This window comes from Ursus maritimus, unplaced genomic scaffold (assembly GCF_017311325.1).
Source record: "Ursus maritimus isolate PB19 unplaced genomic scaffold, ASM1731132v1 scaffold_5, whole genome shotgun sequence".
NCBI lineage: Eukaryota > Metazoa > Chordata > Mammalia > Carnivora > Ursidae > Ursus > Ursus maritimus.
Window position 1 is genome coordinate 15,874,494 of NW_024426663.1, and position 19,460 is coordinate 15,893,953.

General features: G+C 38.5%; 1 protein-coding gene and 1 long non-coding RNA gene across 5 annotated transcripts in view; one reads left to right on the forward strand and one right to left on the reverse strand.

Moving 5' to 3' along the window:
* Window positions 1-19,460, forward strand: part of KIAA0825 (KIAA0825 ortholog) — a 365,682-nt gene that overhangs the window by 275,318 nt on the left and 70,904 nt on the right. The window lies entirely within an intron of this gene.
* Window positions 4,329-19,460, reverse strand: part of LOC103672174 — a 108,032-nt gene continuing 92,900 nt past the window's right edge. For all 4 annotated transcript variants that reach the window (XR_005832401.1, XR_005832399.1, XR_005832400.1 and 1 more), the window contains 2 exons: window positions 6,033-6,188; window positions 4,329-5,932 (listed from right to left, as the gene is read on the reverse strand). This is a non-coding gene — a long non-coding RNA (uncharacterized LOC103672174). The remainder of the gene's footprint in view (window positions 5,933-6,032; window positions 6,189-19,460) is intronic.

The following is a 19,460-nucleotide window of genomic DNA, read 5'->3' on the forward strand; positions in this document are numbered from 1 at the left end:
TCCCAGACTCCAGGTGAAATTGATTTGAGTGAATTATATAATACATGGAAGTTCTTCAGAAGAAGGGAACCACATACCAACTAGCCCAAATCCAAAAATCTTAAAGGGCTAAGAATAGCACATCCAGGTTTCCCAAACTTGTGTGATCACGAGTCACCCACATTACCTGTTACACTGTGGATTCCCGGGGCCCTTTCTGAGCAATTCTCTTTGCATAAACCTGGATTGGGAACTGAGAATCTGTCACTTTTCAGTCATCTGAGATGCACTGAGAAACATTTGACTTACGTCAAATCCAACCTTTTGGATTTAAGGCAATTAGGAGTGAAAAACAAAACCAAACAAAACATTTCAGGGGTTTTTGGCGAGATTAACTTGCTTTTGAGAACTCGGTGAGACAGTGAGTTGATGGCACAAATACACATAGAACCGGGTTCTCGATTGTCTCATCCTCTGTGTCTGTGTTTGTGTGTATGATTGGGGTATTTGGGTTTAAAATAGGTTTCCTTTTTTAAAAGACAGGTTAGCTAAGCATAGCATGTGTGTGAACTGATGTGTTTGATTGACAATGAATAAAAACAGTTATTTCACATCTTCTAGAGGCACCTAGTAAAGAGATCACAATCCTGGAAAGGACCCCAGGATTTCTCGTCTAGCGCTCGACTTCCTAGGAAGAACTACACCTAATGTATCTTAGAGAGAGGATTTATTTTCATCTCAACTATCTCAAGGAACGACATTTCTCTAACCGTCCCTATTAATCTCTCCCACTGCTCAGTATGGACATAATTAGTGTAAATTTTTGTAGCTGCCATTTGTGTCTTTCTTTTCCCTTGTTAGAAACAAAATATAGCATTTTTTTTTCTTTGAGTATTCCACTACTTCATAAAGCAATTAAACTGGACAATATATATGTAAATATAGATAGCTTTAATTATTACAGAGAGATGAATATTAACTTCTTAAAAGCAAACACAAGCTGAAAATCTGCAGTAGTGGTTCATACCCTTTTTTTGATACAGGAACTCCTTTGAAGTTCTAAGAAGAGCTCTTTGCCTAGAAACAGGCAACATATGCATCTACCTCCAAACTTTGGGTATACTTCCAGGAGGTTCACGGACCCTGGAAGCCTCATAGGTTAATAAACACTAATCTGGTGGGAAGCAACCATCCCTGAAATACTGGTGCTCAGTACATTTTCTCATACATTAAAGTGAGTAAATCATCATCAAAGCTCTGATGGTATAAAGCACTAATTCATTAATACTATTTTAAAAGTCAGAAGATGAAAATTGAACTATATCGACCATGTAATTATTCTGTAAATCTGTGTAGCATGAAAGTGAGTGCCATATTTCACCTGAGAATAAGCACTAAATGATTTTAATTTTTTTCTAGTTTTTAACACAACTGAGCAATGAATTTATATATTCTAATAATTTTGTACAGGATATTCGTATTTTTTTTAAAAAGAGAGTGATTATTCCTAACCACTAGAAGAGTTAGTGATCAGACCATAGGCTAGAGAAGGCTGTTTGAAGAATTCCAATACCCAGGTTTAATGATAGAGATTTAATGAACAGGAAGGAGGGGACTATTGAAATGAAAAACCTGGATTGGCCCATGTCCAGGAACATGCACATTATACCTCAGTTCGGTGCTGTCTGCCATTTCCATCTTGGATTCCATGGGTGTTAAGACCTATTTCTAAAATGGCTCTTCCTTTGACAAAGCCACCCCAACAATTCTTGACTTGATCCTTTACTTAAAGAATCTAGGTCAGTTACACGAGGGAGAAATATCTTTATAGGCTGTATTTCTGAATTAAATATCTTTAATTGCTGTATTTCTGAAACTTTCTAAAAAATAACTTTTAAATAAGATCACTTCATGGGGCACTTGGGTGGCTCAGTCAGTTAAACCTCAGACTCTTGATTTCAGCTCAGGTCATGATCTCAGGGTGGTGAGATAGAGCCCCACGTCAGGCTCCTGCCCACTGGACATGGAGCCTGCTTGAGATTCTCTCTCTCCCTCTCCATCACCCCCAACAGTTGTGCGTGTGCTTGCACTCTCTCTCAAAAAAGAATCACTTCAAACATGAGAAAAATATGCTTTAAAACATCTTAGGAATAATCATTTTATAAAATGAAAAATATGTTTACTATCCTACCTCACTCCACCTTCATGTGTGTTTTTTTTTTCCTGTTCTGTAATACCGAGCAACTAATTTTCTCAAACATCATTTTCCCGTCGACAGGGTCCTATTGCGCTGCTACCTCCCATAGCTGCATCGAGCTGCCTCTTCCACCCCGCCGTTGAAGCATTCTACTCTTTGAAAACATTTCCCTTTAGTGCATTGTCTCTCTAGGTCCTCTCCATCTTGGTATCCAGGATCTGTGTTAGGCTTGCACATAACATATCAAACTAGAATTGCTATAATTGTAGAGGCTCAGTAGGAAAAATCCTGCCCACCATCATGAAGGTTTTCCCACCTCCTATTTTGCCAGCCCCATAGGATATGAAGTCCTACTCTCCTGTTCTCTCCAATCAAATGCCATTGTCATGAATAAATATTTCTCAATACCTGCTATAGATTCCAAGAGCTGTGTTAGATGTGGTCTGCTCCCTGTGCATGCTGTCTAGTTGGGAAGTTAGAGCAAGCCAAAAAAAAAAAAAAGTGATTAATAACAATATGAGGTAGCATAGACTAAGTGATACATGACACCCTCTAATTTATCTATTCAACAAATCCAAATTTCCATACATTTCTGTTGCTTAAAGGGAGATACATCTGTAATCCTTGACTCCCCATGCCTTCTCACTAAGCTTGTGTCTTCTAGCGTAATGAAAAATAATGTGATAATATAGTGACATATTACTGTGACTTCAGGCTGTTTCCATAGAGGCAGAGCAGTCTCTTGGGTACCACGATGGAATGAGATACAGAAGACAGGGATTCCAATCTGAGAAACGCCCCTGACACTTTATGTGACCTCCGACAAGTGACTTCACCTCTCACTTTGGGCTTTGTCATCTGTAAAGTAAGCTTAATTAAACTTGCCAACGTCATAGAGATGTTGTGAAGTCTAGTTAGAGCTCATGAAATGATTTTTAAGATCTAAAGTGCTTGCTTTGCAGTCATAAACAATAAGAAAAAAAAAGGAGGTTTTATATTAAAATACTAATTTTTCTATGGTCGTCACAAAAGATGATACTGATGCCCTCTAGAGCCTAGTCGTAGGGATGGATTTGCGCGGATCCATTCATACGCTCTCATTTGGTTATTTTGGTGACCAGTAGCACTTAAGACAGCTGGATAAGATGAGGTATCCATCTGTGACCATAGAACAAAGTAAAGCTAACTGGCCCCCCTGGAACTGAACCAGTGACCGAGGTCTCATTAGCACTATCAGCTAACCAACTGAGCTAATTGGATACCACGTTGATAATAATGTATCAGAACATGGTTTGGTTTATTTTTTTCCAAGCTTTCCCTGGACCTAATTTCAATAACCATAAAAAAGCTAGTTTGCGTAATTAGAGCCAAAGACAATAAGCTAGACATTATTAGATGCCACTAACATCCGAGGGACTGACTCTTGATGTCCCCGACAGGCCTGGAGTCCTTAGCAGGCTCTTGACCGCCCTAGGAAAGTGGAGTTTCAGAGAGTGACAAGGCTAATAAACGCCGGGCCCTCCTGATGAGATTAGGAAGGGCTCTTGCGCCTCCCTTGCTCGCTAAGAGTCTGTTGGTGGGAATTAGAAATCGTCTTGGTCTGCGAGTCCTTTAGAGGCTAATAAAGTGACAGTGAAGGTGCATCGTGCTACAGAAAATAGTCCTAAGCACTAAATAAAAAATGCCTCAGCACTGAGCTTATAACTTGACCTCTTGGGATTGATTCTATCTTCGGTTTGAGAACATGAAGCAAGCCTTAATGAGGACCTGATATTAGGTGGGACCATCGTAGTAATTCTGAGTTCTTTGAACTTTCCGGCAAGGTTAACGTACGTGCTATTTCATGGACTAAAACAAAAATATATGATGTTGAAATATTCCCTTTCCAGAAATACGAGAGTAATAGAATCCTGCCGTGCTAACAAAGTAGCATGTGAATCTTAGGGCGTCTACTTCAGGTTTCAAGGGGAATGAATGGCCTGTTTGGCCCAAACTAGGTAAACTTGAATTCTGCAAAGCTAAAATACGGGGAAATTAGCTCCATGATGTATTAACTCAAATAATAATGTTCCTGATGTAAAAAAAAAGATGGAAATTAAACATCTAGTTATGAACACTGCGTCTGCACAATGTGCCGCATGCACCGCATGTGTTAGAATTTCTTCTCAGTTCTTTTTTTAATCTTTTATTCATAGCATTGCAGGTGATGAAAAATTTATGCCTTGAGTCTGGCATTGAAATTAAATGCAAAATGAAAACAGAAGCAGTTTATACTGACAGCTTAAATATCTTTATCTAGCATACGGTTGCACTATAAAAAATCACTGGGTGACTTTTTAAATCTCCCACATGTAAAAAACCAAGAGTTGTACAATAATGAATAAAGTTATATATCTAAGACATCAACAGAAAAGTTGTGTTTTATTAGCATTCTTTGTTAATTTCATTTTGCTCTGTTTTGCTGTTTTTGTTTAATTGGCACAGACAGATGGATATAAGCTTTTAAAAATACTGCACAACTTAATTGTTGATATTAATTCCTCAGAGTGGCAGGAAACAATTGATTTTTGCAGTATATTTAATGAGTGTGATTTCTCTGGTAGGTTTATGTCTTAAGCTGAATAGAAAACATTAATCTGTACCTCAGGTAGTTATGCTGTAGTAAAGGTTAATTATTCAGGTAAATCAATTTGTGCATCACTATATTAATATGAGCGCTATTTGGAAGAATGGCAGGAATTACAATAATATCCACAGTTGCTAGCTTACGTGAGTTTTCAAGTGTATTTCCTTCCTTAGAATAGTAGCAGGTAATTCTTTACACATTATTTTGTTAGTCACAACTCTGTTCACAAAATGAGGTTCCTCGTAAATGGCTCCTCTTTCCTGGAGATGTCGAGTCTTTTGTCCTAGGCTTATCCGTAGATGCTGTGCTGCTGTAAAATGTTCTCTGTGGCTTTTGTTGATGAACTAATGTTGAATCCCTAGTAGTTACCTCACAAATGCAAATTAATTGAAGAAAGTAAATGCCTCTTCAGTTTGGCGAATAATGCACTCAGGTTCAAAATACATTCAGTCTAGATATATTTCATATATTTATTTATGAGAATTAAAAAAAATAAGTATAGAGTTATTTAGCATTTAAGTAAGTAAAGCATGAAATTTAGAACTGTCTTCAGTTACGTAAAGCACCAATACTGAAACAGCCACTTAGATTTCCATATTTAGACGACTTCAGCATACAGCTTAAAATATTTTACACTCAGCCTGATTTGTAGCTTTTTCCTGGATGTTTTATGTAAACATACTGTGTATAATTATGCAGATAATTTTATGCAATATTAATTGTGCTAAGAGTGCAGTGAAAGTTGCTTAATTCAGTAATTCGTTTACATTTTAATGATTCTAATAGCGTAAGATTACCAAATCAAATTGAAATATCTCTGACCATTATACTATATTGTGTGAAGAGTTCAGTTATATTGTCTTATATTTTTCAGAATATGCTTATCACATCTTTTTATTGACAACCAAAAAAAATCTTTAAATACCCATATTGAAAAAGTTGAAAACCATTTTCAATGCATTTTTTTTAACCCAAACTTAAATACACTTAAAGAATGGTGCTCCAAAGCCTTGACACATCAGGTATCAGATTGTAAAGTATGTTAGTATCTGTTTTCAGCGCGTGATTTGAGCTGGCCTGCATCTTTGAAATGAAGTTGATGGGATATATTACCTTTTTTTGCAGGCAACCTGTACCAAAAAAAAAAAAAAATGCATTTAATTTATTCCTCTTTAATGTAGGAAGAATAATTCAAGGTGTTTATTATGGGAAGCGAGGGAATATACTAACTTTTACATGTAAAGATAACATCTGAAGCCACTCTCCGACAAATCTCAGGTTCGCATTTCTTTCTTATTTCTTTCATCATGTACAGATTTAATATCATCAGGAATAAATCTAAATTGTTTGCTTCTTTCCTCCTAATTCCGGAAGCAATGTAAGAGCCTAGAGAGGTTTGAAGTGACAGGATTACAAGCAGTCTTTTGCATACATGGCCTTTAGGGATAAGCGGCTACCTTGCATCTAATAAACAAGAAAGTGAATTCGTTGAATAATGAATTAAGTGGCATACGTTGTGATAACAAGGAGCAAATGTAACTTCAGACGGATGGTATTTGCTTTGTGTGGGGTTATCTGAGAGGGCTGATGCTCCGCCAAGGGAGACTGGAAAAAGGCTCATTATATTAAGATGTTCTTTTACAGAACACAGTCTAAAATGATCTTGCAGTTTCTTCCCCCCGTTTGCTGAGCTCCTTTGTGTGCTTCTATCAAATCAACCACCTCCACCAGGGGGATAACTAGGATTCTTTCAGACTGTTGAGTGTTGTTTAAAATGAAAATTCCTAGAGAGTTTTAGATGGGTCACCCAACAATTAAATAGAGATGTCTAATTGGTTCATTCACGTTAGGGTCAGCCGCTGGTTACGGAATAAAAGGTTGTGGTGCCCCATTGCATAGTTCCGAACCAAATTAAATGATTAATCTACTCTTTGCTTCAATGTCGCTTCACGGGGATTCCTAACCTGCCATACTGAATAAAACAGAACGACTGCTTTACATTTTCATTATGGAAAATTATATTTTAAATTGCAAATGCTCTGCTATTTAGCTTGCATTGCGTATCTCGTTGGACATGTAGGAATGTCTTCAACAGTCAGTGCTTATAAATTGTTTTGTTAATTTCTGGTTGTGGCTGGAAACGATGAAACCACCAAGAAGGATGATTCGCATGCAGTAACCAACTCTAGGCAGAACCAACCGGACCATGGAAAGTGAAGTCGAGACTAAGGGGGCCACTCTCTTTGACCCTTAAATTCAGAAGATATAATTAAATAAGTAGGTTACAAGAGGCTTTATAATCTAACATGAGCTCCCAGTTAATTCAACTAAGGTTATTTTCAGGATCACAGTTCCTGTAAGGGGTCAGAGTCCTAGTTTTTATGACCTTTTATAATCATTTTAATTTTTTTGTTGTTGTATTTAGCTATTCTAGATTGAATATTAGCTTTGTGAAAAAATTATGGCTGCATTCAGCTTTCTAATAAAGTGTTTAATAATGACTTAATTATATCCTATTACCAACAAGCACAGTTGCAGTAAAAAATTACCATATTTTCTTAGAAATTATTCTATGAGATGTTTTCTGTCAACATTTTTTAAAAGATTTATTTATTTCTTTTAGAGAGAGAGTATGCATGAGCGGGGGGTGGGGTAGAAGACGAGGGAGAGAGAGAGAGAGAATCTCAAGCCGACTCCACACCAAGTACAGAGCCCAGTCCTGAGCTCGATCCCACAACCCCGAGGTCATGACCTGAGCCAAAACCAAGAGTTGAATGCTTAATTGACTGAGCCACCCAGGTGCCCCTCTGTCAACATTTTAATATATGTCTACTTTTCACTTTTACTTAAAAACTTTTAAGATATGAGATCCATAGCAGATTTAACTCTAATAGCTGGTTGACCTTTAGAATGTAGTATGATTCGTAAAGATAAATCACTTAATAATCATAACTGAATGAGTGTTCCACTTTTGATGCATTGCATTAGATGGCATTTTGAATTTCATTATTGGTTCGTTCTTGTCTTTGGATTCATGCATGTGGATTAGCTAAGTCTGTTGGAACATAAATACTTGAAGATCAGCGAAGCTTTTTGACAAATTAGAAATATTTTGTAAATAGTTTAGTTTGTTCATTTATTCAGCAGAAACATATTTAGCGGACACCTACTATGTACCAAGTACTGTTTGAGGAGTCATATGAACAAGAGGAAGGGAACGAGATAAAGTCACTTCTCTTGTGGAGTTTATATCCCGGTGCAGGGAAGCAAGACAGTACATAAATCCATAAGTAAATTAGCGAGGACATAACAGGGAAGTAATGGAAAGAAAGCAAAATAATATTCAGAAAATGACATAAAAAGGAGCTTCTTTAGATAGAGTTGTCAGGGAAAACTTCTTTGAGGAGGAAGCTTTTTTGCTGAGACCTTAGCCATGAGAAGAGCATTTCAAGCAGAGAGAATAGCAAGTGCCGGAGCCCTGGGGTAGAATGAGCCAGGCATAGGCATTTGTAAGAAACTGAGAGCAGCAAGATTGCTTCATGGCCACACAACCTGGGTAGTGACACAGGGTTCCATGCTTAGAAGGGCTCAGTTTAATGCTCTCCTGTCACCATCTTGAAATTCTTAATAATATTTAAACAAGGTCTTGTGTTGTCCCTGCCAATTATCTAGCCGGTCCTAGAAAGAAAACTAATAGAGTATGTGTAGGGGGGTGTAGGGGGGGATGGGTGGGAGGTGGGAGTGTGTTCATTGGGGGGAGGGGCAGGTGTGCATAAAAAATAAGGCCAGTAATTGATATTTCTGGGTGTGTGGTACTGGCATCAGTATAGTTTATGAAAGATTAGTTGCACTTTACACTATAGCCATTTCTGTCTGCAATGTAGAAAATGGAAATGCTGTTTTTGTTCTATATTTAGCCAAATCCTCACATACAGATAAATTTCTCAAGGGTAATGTTGGTCTCTTTTGTGTATTGTATACTTCACAGCACCGTGTGATTAGATATTCCACAAATACTAATTGCAGCTAAAAGGAATTTGCCTTCTCCTTAAACCAAAAGGGTTTCCTTGGGGAAAAAAAAAAAAACCAAGGCATTTAGTGATCACACTTGAATTCTTGTTTCCTTCCCACAGTTACACTGTGATACCAAATCTGCATGACCAGTTAACAATGAGGTCAAGTCATATGAAATCACCGATAATCAACCATTTTTTGACCTAGAAAGTGGCAATTTCAATGGTTTGTAGCATACTGAAATTGCAGCCTTATTTCAGAACGTACTACAGAGATCTTACAACCCCTGTAACTCCTGCAGTGTTTATTTAACAGAGGGAAGCACATCCGGCACAGGGCTGTTATTAGTGCAACCCGCTGCGCTCTGCTGTCAGGCCTGTGCCCGTGGGCCTCCTTAGAGGTGAAGCCCCAGGGCAGCAGAGCCTTTCTGCCAGGCGGCAACCCCCCACCCCAGTCACAGAGCCTACTGCCTCACAGCCACTTGCGGCCACAATCTGCATTAGAGCGGGTGGTGAGCTGCCAGGAATTACTGTGTGATGGCCCGAGTCCAGGCCGTCGTTCAGAGCTGCAACAGGTTCCAGAGCTTTGGCCGAGGCCGTTCCTTTCCTCACTGCTCACCCTTCCTGGAGACCAATCTGTTTATGTTTGTTGATGGCCCTGCTGGTTTACCCAATGATTACAGGCACAGTGTCATTCCAGGGTCACGTGATAGAATCTGGCCAGCAGGGGTTTGTGTCATTTCAGGATTTCTGTGGTCAGGACAGAGAGGTGATTTTATAATTAAGGCTGACAAATTCTCAAAATATATTCTATAATGAGAATCTTTTGTGGTTCGCTTCTTAACTTTTCTTTGGGGAGGGTTATTGATTTTAAATAATCATTATCTGGTTGCTTCTTACCTGTTATTCTTTTGCATTTTGGCAAAACACTAAAATCCAGTAGTTCATGGTTCTTCCACTCGCATCTTCCAGTTCTGGCATTTTATTGCTTTCTTTGGTTTTCGAAAATCTCCTACACATTGATCCACGCTCAAACATTTTGAAACTATCTGCACTTTTTTTGAGTCAGCAGTGGAATTATAAGGTATGTTCTTAGTAGCTTACCAAAAATGCTTTCCTCAACTACTTGTTCTGTTCTCTGCTACAGAGGACTTGTCTGAACCTTTCGTGCTGTTTTATTACCAACCAAAAGTTGCATGTTCTATGATGGATTACAATGGGTACATAAATATTGGGGAAAATTATAAATAGCATGCTAGCCTTGCGTGTTCCAAGACAACTTTTAGAGACAAAGTGCACCTAATCCAAAGAAGTAACTCTCTAATGATGGGAATTTCAGCAACTATGGCAGGTGAATGGAAAGTTGTTTTGGGTTTTGGGGGCTTTTTGGTTTCTTGTTTGTTTTTTTGAGTCAGGGTCCATTCAGGAGCTCCCCCTGTGTTCCACAAATTAAGAAACTGCATGCATTTGCCACCGTTCTCTACCTCAAGAACAAGCCGTCTTATTTAACTATGAAGATGGCGGAAATAAAGATGGGGAAAATGAAGAGGCGAGGAAGATAAAGACAGATAGGAGAGGAGGGGAGAAACAGACCAGAGGAAATGATCAAATTCCTTCTAAACTGTGTTTCTGCCACTTCTTAGAATCAATGACCTCTTTCTTCTACAGCCAGCCTTCCCCAGTTGAGGCGGCATGACAGTATATGGAAGGGGCACGGACTGTGGTGTCTCAGAGTTTTGGGTTTGAATCTTGGTTTTGCTACTTGCTAACTGTGTGACCTTGGGCAAGTCACTTAAACTCTCTGAGCCTCAGTTTTGCTCCGATATAAAAACATTAATACTTCACTTACAGAACAGGTATGGGGATTTTGTGAGATAACTAACATTTGCCATACACATCTGTTATGTTGAAGTGATCATCAAAATGGCAAAGTTCTACTGGGGTACTTATGAATGAAGAAGACAGTTACTGTAAAAATAAAGTAATAAGTATGGAACATTTTTCAAGTTCAAGAGAATTGCTATGGAGTTTCATTTACTTATTTACTATTTGCATCCCACCTGCCGCCCTCGTCCCTGAAACCCCATTCAGGTGTGGTGAATTAGCCGGAGGGAAGGAGTAGAGGGGGCTTGGTTTGCTCTAATAAGCTTGTCAGTGCTAATACTCTGTGACAAAAGAAATTTTTAACCTCTTTCACAACATGATAGAAATTGTTGCTCTGGGAATCTCACTTCTGAGACTAGACACTTCATACACAGGACAGAGAAGCTCTGGTCCACCCTGCCACTTAGGAAAATACTTTGCTGTAATTCTTCCTTTCAGAAGGAGAAAAAGTAGCTCACTGTTATTATGATAACCTTATACTTTGTCCCATCAAAACAATAAAATGCTGAAAATTGTTCCCCGGGACTGTTTTTTTATATATGGGAGAAAATCTGATTGTTGAACTGAAATACAATTATTTTGACATTATTCACTCAGTTTCTCTAAAGCTTGGGCTTTCCAAACAGAAGACTGATTATAAATCTGTGTTGGTCACACTGAAACCTTTTTAAAGGACTGGCTGACTTGGGAAGTTGCTGAGTCAGAACTTCTCGGCAGCCATCTAATAAGAGTTTAAGGGGGAGCAGTAAAAATTTTCCCTGCCTCCCCTTCTCCCAAAAGCCAATGGGAAGAGTTGTGGTTTCTCAAGACTTCTTTAATACTCAAGGATGGATCCATGAAGGTAGAAATTGTCTTTACCACCATATGTGATAGACTGTCATTTCAGTCATACATTAGTCACGTCAAGTTTTAGACTTTTCTCTATCTCTGTATCCTGCCCATAGAGGTAGCTTAACCCCTCATGCTAACTCCGACTCAGAGGTTGGATTGTACCCTGGAAAGATGAAAATATTCGTAGCTAGAGAGAGACATGTCAATGAACAGACTAGGTCGAGCCATTTAGACTGTCCTCACAAAGTAAAAAAGAAAGAAAATCGGTTCAAATTAGCTTTCTCTTCAAACCTTAGAATCTGACATTTTATTGTGATTGCTCTACTCAGAAATTCTATTTAAAGCACGTTTTTGTTTTAAACCATTCATTTCTCAACCAAAGTCTGGATACATCCAACCAGAACAAGTGTTTGCTGAGGGAATTATTAAAAATTTGGAGGTGATTTTCAGTTATGAGACTCATTTCGGCATGGCAATTGTGACTGCTCTAAAGGAAATTTTCATTAGATACCTTGCAAAACACTGCCTCGTTATCTTGGAATACATTTCTAGAATGCAAAAATGGGAAGGCAAGCCATGTGCATGGTACTTCCACTCTGCATTTTATCCTTAATCGAGGGACTTTTTAGCCTTTGGCCTTCAATTGCCTTAAATGTGAGGGAGAAAAGAGACCAGTGTTTCATTTGAAAGGTAATTTCCAATGTTAATCAGCTTTGAACAACTAGTAAGTTATGGCTTCAACATCTTTCATGACAAAGCACTTAGTTTTCAGTTTACAGATACTAAGATTAGTCTGCATCCTACTCTTGAACATCTAATTGTTTGATAAGGGATGTAAAATGCATGGGTAAGTACTCAACATAGGTATAAATCTCTAGATAATCATGATTGTGTCGAGGTGTATATAAAGTAAGGATACATTGTAGACAGTGTTAATATGATTTCATATTAATTGGAGGGGCGAGGTATTTAAAATGTACTCCCTATAATTTGTCAGGCACTTTATGTTATTTATCTCCTATATTCCTCATATTTTTTTTTTCTGTGAGCTAGTTAACTATTTTTATATTGAATGAAACTGAGGCTCAGAAAAGTGACTTGCCCGAGGTCACCTGGTTAGCAAGTGGCAAAACCAAGATTCAAACTCAAAACTGCAATATCTTGAAGTGTGTGCTTCCACACAGCATAGGGCTGCCTTCATCAGGTAGGGCTGGCTGTAGAATACAGATGTCATTGATCCTCAGAAGTGGCAGAAGTACAGTTTGGAAGGAGGGAAAATTCTTCCTGGTACATAAAAATAGATTTGGCCAATAGCAAGGACAGTTGCAAGACAAATGGCATGGTTTCTGTGGCAGACCAGGAAGATTATCCAGAGAGCTTTGTGGATTAACCAAGAAAAAGAACGCTAGGAAGCTTAGCGAAATACCCCTGGAGAGGCAAACACACAGCAAATGCTGCAAGACAATTTGTAATTAATAGCTAAGTTGGTAAAATCTCTAAATGCTTCATTTAGATGAGAGAGAGATCTTTGAGGACTAAGTTAGTCAGAAAGTCTGTGGCAGAGGCAAGCTTCTTAAACTTACAAGGATGGAAGATGGCTAGCAATAGGGCAGATGTTTCTAGATGTGTGGGGCAGGGAAGGGAGTGATCAACATGAGGAAAGATACAAGGCCAGGACGAATGGCCTCCTTGAGAGTTTGTGGACCCGGGAGGACCATAATTGAAGTGTTAAGAGGATAAATGATACATTTTAGGGGAAGATGAGGTGGTACAATTCAGAGGAGAGGAGATGATTTGGAAGCACTCCGAAAGCTGGAAAAGAGGGGCCGATGTCCCAGTAGAGGGAGAATGTGAATCACCCTCTGTTTGGGGAGTGATATAATTTGGTAGTATTTAGTCAGTCTAGGAGATCCATGATAGACCGCTTTCAGAAGTGTTATTCAGGAAGCCTTCTGGTAGGGGGTGACAATAATTCAGGGAATTATGCATTCATTCTGATGGTCCTTTCTCACCACCTAGAAGTAGATCAAGGAACATTCTGAAACCCCTCTAGGGAATGACAAGCTACACTTGCGGAGGTCTTGCTGTGGATCAGGCACTGCTAAGCCTTTTATTTTCAGCTAATCTTAACAATCATCTATGAGGTATAGAAACTTTTAACTGCCCGACTTCGCATTAAAAAAAGAGAAAATGAAGAGAAAAAGGGCTAGGATACCACCACGGGCAGCATGACTCCAGAGTGATCAGCCCAGAATTGGATGCCCAGGCCCACCACCTGGGAAAGTATGTAAATGGAGTTTTAAGGACCTCAGGAACACCAAAGGCAATTAAAATGCTTCTCTTTCAACACACAGATGTTACAACAAATACTTTTAACTCCTTGCTGCGTGCAATCATATATACACTGGCATAGTTCTAAGTATGTTACGTGCGTTATTTCATTTAACTTCACACCCTATGGAGTAATAGTATCTCTGATTTTAGAGGAGAAACTGAGGCTTCAGTTGGTTATATAATTTCCCACAGTCACACAGCTACTCAGTGGCAGAGGTAGGAATTCGACCACGTTGTGATAAGGGAGATAGAAAAATGCTTAAGAGACTTGAAGAAGTAAGAAATAACATGTGGGTGAAGTAATAAAAAACATGTGCAAAGAGGTTGCACTTGAACTGAGATTTAAAGGCTGGGTAGGACGGCAGAGGGTATTTCAGGCTGCAGGCAGGTGGCCAGAGTGGGAGGTGTGTTGGAAAGACTTGAGGTAGAGAAACCACTCATGTTTGGCTCTCAGAGAGCTGTTGAATAAATGAACTGGTGCATGCATGAATGTATGAATGAATCAGGAGGGACTACAAAAGCACAGTGACAGTCATAATTGAAGGGAAAATAACAGACATGGTAAAGGTGGACTGGGTAGAGCTTAGCAACCGATGGAGGATTTTGGTAAAAGGGAACCAGTGCGGGCACCTGGGTGGCTCAGTCAGTTAAGTGTCTGACTTCAGCTCAGGTCATGATCTCGGGGTCCTGAGATTGAGCTCCACATTGGACTCCCTGCTCAGCGAGGAGTCTGCTCTCCCTCTCCCTCTGCTTCTCCCCCTGGTCTTTCTCTCTCTCTCAAATAAATGAAATCTTTTTAAAAAACGGGGATGGGGAACCAGTGGGAGAGAAGGTCTAGGCTTGGACAACTTGGATCTGAAATGGCAGATACATTTTGAAAAGTTCCTCAAAGAATGGGAAATGACATCTAGAATTTGGAAGTAAGTTCATTATATACACCTGTCAATTAACTTAGCCACTAATATTGCAAAGAATTAATCCTAAGGGAAAAAATTATAATTTTGGAAACACTTTTTGGCCACGTGAAATTTTATACAACGCTACTTTTGCCTATAAGGGAGTTACATATTTAAAAAGAGAATAAGGTCAGGAGTGACAAAGTAAAATGATAAATTGACTGGCAACAAAAATACTGTCTCATTTCAGGAGAAGGTTCAGTGTTTGCACATGTTTACCAGCTGCCTTCCATGAAGTAGTTTTGGGATTATATACCAAGCGAATGAGATTTAGCAAAGATGAGTGGCGACCAGGCCAATTTGTGCATTTCCCTTAAATGCTGCAGTTCTGGGAAACTGATTTACATTGAGGAGAAATTTGAGGTAATGTTCTGGGAATGTGAGACCAAAATTTCCAGTCTGTCAAAGTCTTTAAGAGAATTGAGAAAGTTGTACTTAGAATGTAATTATTAGGGTGACCTCTTTTGAACTCCCCAAATATAGGAAGGGTTTTTGTTTTTGATTTTGGTTTTTAAATGCTTAAATGCTTTACACCATCTATTGGAAAAAGAAACACAAAAAGATGATGATTTCATTCAAAAATAATCTGTTCATTCATGAAGTGGATGGAACCATTTTGTAGCAGGTAGCTCTCCTTAAATACCTCACCATCCCACAGTGTAAGAAAGAACCGCGTCCACACTAGTTAGGATACAAATGTCTGGGAAAATGAGAACGAGAGGGAACTTCTGGCAAAGTAAAGCTATCGGTTGATACAGATTGGGGGGTTTTGATCCTGTCATGATGTGAAGGCTTTAGATGTTAATGATGACTATGTAAAACAGTCCAGTATGGAAGCATCTAAGATAACATTCTTGTAAATTTTTGGCCAGGAACCTAAAACTTGCTTCAGTCTGTGGCTGCATTTTTTTGTGCCAAATCAGAAGGCACTTTGCTGGCTTTTTTTTTATAGAAGGGCCAAATGAGATAGATTGGAATATGTACTTTGAACAGCTAGGCAGAGTCTCAGGAAGTTTGCCAAACAAGATTTCCAAATAAAATGTTTGGGAAAGAAAACAGGGATGGACTTTGCAGATGCTGGATGGGTTCCACCAGCCATCTGTGCAAAGAGTTACTTGGTATCACATGAGCCGAGAGCTATGAAGTGGCACAAAACTATCAGCAATAACTTCATTGTTAAACGGGCTCATTTATTTACCCAGCAGCCCTCTCCTCACCAAGATAAAGTATCTGCATTTCCTTGAGAAACAATAATGATGACCAAAATTATTTAAACATAAAGGAATTTCAGCAATTGAACTATTACCTCAGTGCTAATGCATTAGCAGTCAAAGAAGGCAGATTAATTTACTTACGGTGAGCTAAGTGCATTCTTGGCTCGCAAAGGGGAATCATTTGCTCACTTAAGCCAGAGATCCCATTTTTGACGGCAAATGTCACTGCCTGGATTTCCCTTTGACAGTCTGGCAACCCCGCACCCCTGTTATAGTATCCATTTATTTGTCTTATTTTCAGCCAGATTAATCCATTCTGTTTTGACAAGAAGACTGATGGGTAATTGATAACTGTGATAGACACAAACAGAAGAGTTGGATGCTGAATAATTCAGCACTTTTCAGTATCAATAAGAGAACAGGTTGAAGAATTTGTGTCTCTATTTACACTTAAACTAAACTAAGTCAGCCCAGACATTTATGCTGCCAGTCTATCAGAAAACCAAACAGTGTACATTCGGTTTCCACCCGACAAAATGTTTTATAAGCTTGTAACAATATGTGTGAAGCTGCCAGAATAATAAATAGGTACAGCAGCCCATGCATGCTAATGTTATGTTGTAAGCAGTTTTGTTGACAAGTGCTAATACTTCTTTCATACTATCATCAAAAGCAGCTAATACAACAGCCATTATTTGCTGGCTTTCCAAGCAAGACATGATGGATTGTGACCTTAATATGGGTTAGCCGAGTTTTGAAAGTTAAACAACTTGCAATAAATCATAGAATTATTACAATGCAGTTTAATTGGTTAAGGACTGTTTATTTCCTAAACAGGGTGAAAAATTTCTGTTTCGGCACTTTTAATTTGCAAAGTGCATTTTCATTATGAATGGCAGTTTAATATTCTGCTCTTTTGTCATGCAAAATATGCAACACGCAGGCAATCTATTAATTGGACAAAAATGCATTGCAAGCGTAAATTATCCTTTATATCATCACTTGTGAGCTTTTACATCTATTAAATGTGTTAAATGGAACATAGTTAAAGACTGTACAACTTGCAGGCTACTTCTGAAATTTAAGGGAAGCTTCAAGATGATTTTAATGACCTTTATTTTTGGCAAAATAAAGTAATTAGGTAATTGTAAATATAAAGGGCAATTTAAAGAGTTACTGTTTCCTTAAGGCATAGGTGCATCTGTTTTATTGATTCAGCAGGAANNNNACATTAGCGCTGGTTCATACTGATATGTCTTGAGAAATGGAATCCACCCTCGTGTATTTACTTCTTTCTTTGCTACGGTATAATTTCCGAGCAGAAATTTCCATTGGCAAATGTGTAGAAAAAGGTGAGTAAGGCAGTAGCAAACTGATACTGTAGCATAGCTCAGCATAACTGAGTAGCCGCCTCCATATGCTTTGGTTCAATGATGTGCCTTTGCATGGGGCTATTTAGAGCACAGAAACAGTAACAAAATACTTTGTACTAGGAATGTTGATATGACATATGCTCGATTTTAAGAATGCCAGATCTCTCAATGTGTTCCTGTAAGACTGCCTTAAAATGCATGCAACCTATTCAATTACACACAGCTCTGAGCCCATTTCTCATATTTATTGACACCTGGGCACACCTTTCAGAAATGTAAGGCTTCCACTGACTTCCAACATTATCCATAGGTTGGCCCAGTGGAAGCAGGGATACTTTTGGGCTGTCGCTTCAAGTCTCCTTTAAAGATATCGATTGTCTGAAATACGAACTGAAAGTTGAAAGTATACTTTGGATAGACATTCTATTCATTTTTCCTAGAGTTAAAAAGTGTGAATGTGAGAATGTGCATTCTGTTGTTTGAAAAGAAAAACTAAGGAACAGTTTTTTTTTCCATTTAAATCATTCACAAAAGCAGTACGTTAAAATAAACTGTCTAGAAAAATGATAAAGAAGGTGGAACCCAAAAGTTGTGCTGTTATGTGATGTTATGTGGTATGCACAGTAGTGCTTCAGATTGTTGGAAGTTTCATTCTAAAAAAAAAGACAAAACTAGTTATGGAACTTTAATCTTGAAGTAGTGTCTATCATATCCCCTGCCATTTAAATGCCATGCTTACCCAAGCTATGCAGTGTCTCTGCCTCCGAAAAAAGAGATGGGGAAAAGGGAGCCAGGGAGGCGGAGGGAGGGAGAAAGAACGAGAGGTTAGGAGAGAGGGTGGGGAGAGGGTCAGGGAGGGACTGCTGATTGTACTTTTTGCTGTCACTCCTAATGAAACGCTAAGGCAAGACTATACTGCCCAATAAGTAATATGGAATTATTCGTATTAATTATATTAAGTATCACAAAACACTCATTTTAATAATGATTCAATGTTTTAGCTTTATTTTCTAGTTTTTATAGATTGGAAAATTTATAGCCATCATTTAGAAAATAGAGGTGAATATAACCCAAATTGTTAACTTAGGAAGCCATAGGGAGTTGAATTGATTACACCACTTCTTGGGGCGCTCTTCAAAGTCATAAATAAATGGGCAAAATCTGTATCCTGTGTAAGGATTGGAAGATTTCCTGAAAGCTCAGATACATAAAATTGGACATACAGAACGATAAACTTAAGCATTTTGTTGATCTTTTTTAGTTATCACTTTCAACTGGCTTTTCACCATATTTTATTATGAAAAGTTTGAAATGCATAGAACAGTTGAAATGATTTTATAATAAATACCCATATCCCTATATACAGAATCACTTTGATCCTGCCATTTTAATATGCTCAACTTTTCACAAATCTACCTACCTACCCATCTTTCTACCCATGCATATCAATTCATCTTATTTTTTGGTGCTTTTCAAAGTCAGATGCAACCATTAGTATACTTCTCCCTAATACTCCAGTGTGCATATCATTAACTAGAGGGCAAATTTTGTTTATTCCTTTTCTTCTTTTGAGGACACATTTACACACAATGACGTGCACAGATCTTAAGTGTAGCACTGGGCGATTTTCAACAAACTATTAGTGAGTTCCAGCAATGTTGATGAACCCCATGAGGTGTCAACATGAAATAAGGTTCGGTGAATATAGAAGACTTAGAAGCCCTGTCTTCAGACTGCTCACCATTGCTAGGATGAGCTAATCTACAGGGCCTGCTCCTTGAGACACTGACCTCTTCAGGTCTCATTTATTCTGTTTCACTAGGATGGGTAGTTGATGTATTAGGGCTCCACCAACAGTTACTGTACTATCTGTTGAATACTTGTCGGATGCAAAGCATCTGATCAAGTGCAGTGGAGAGCACAGAGGCCAAGATATGGGGTCCATCAAGGAGCATTTGGTAAAATTGTGTGCTACACACCTAAAGTGGAATAATACAAGATTGCATATGTGTACAAGCCAAGTGAGTAAGAGAGGGAATTTCAGGAAGTTCAG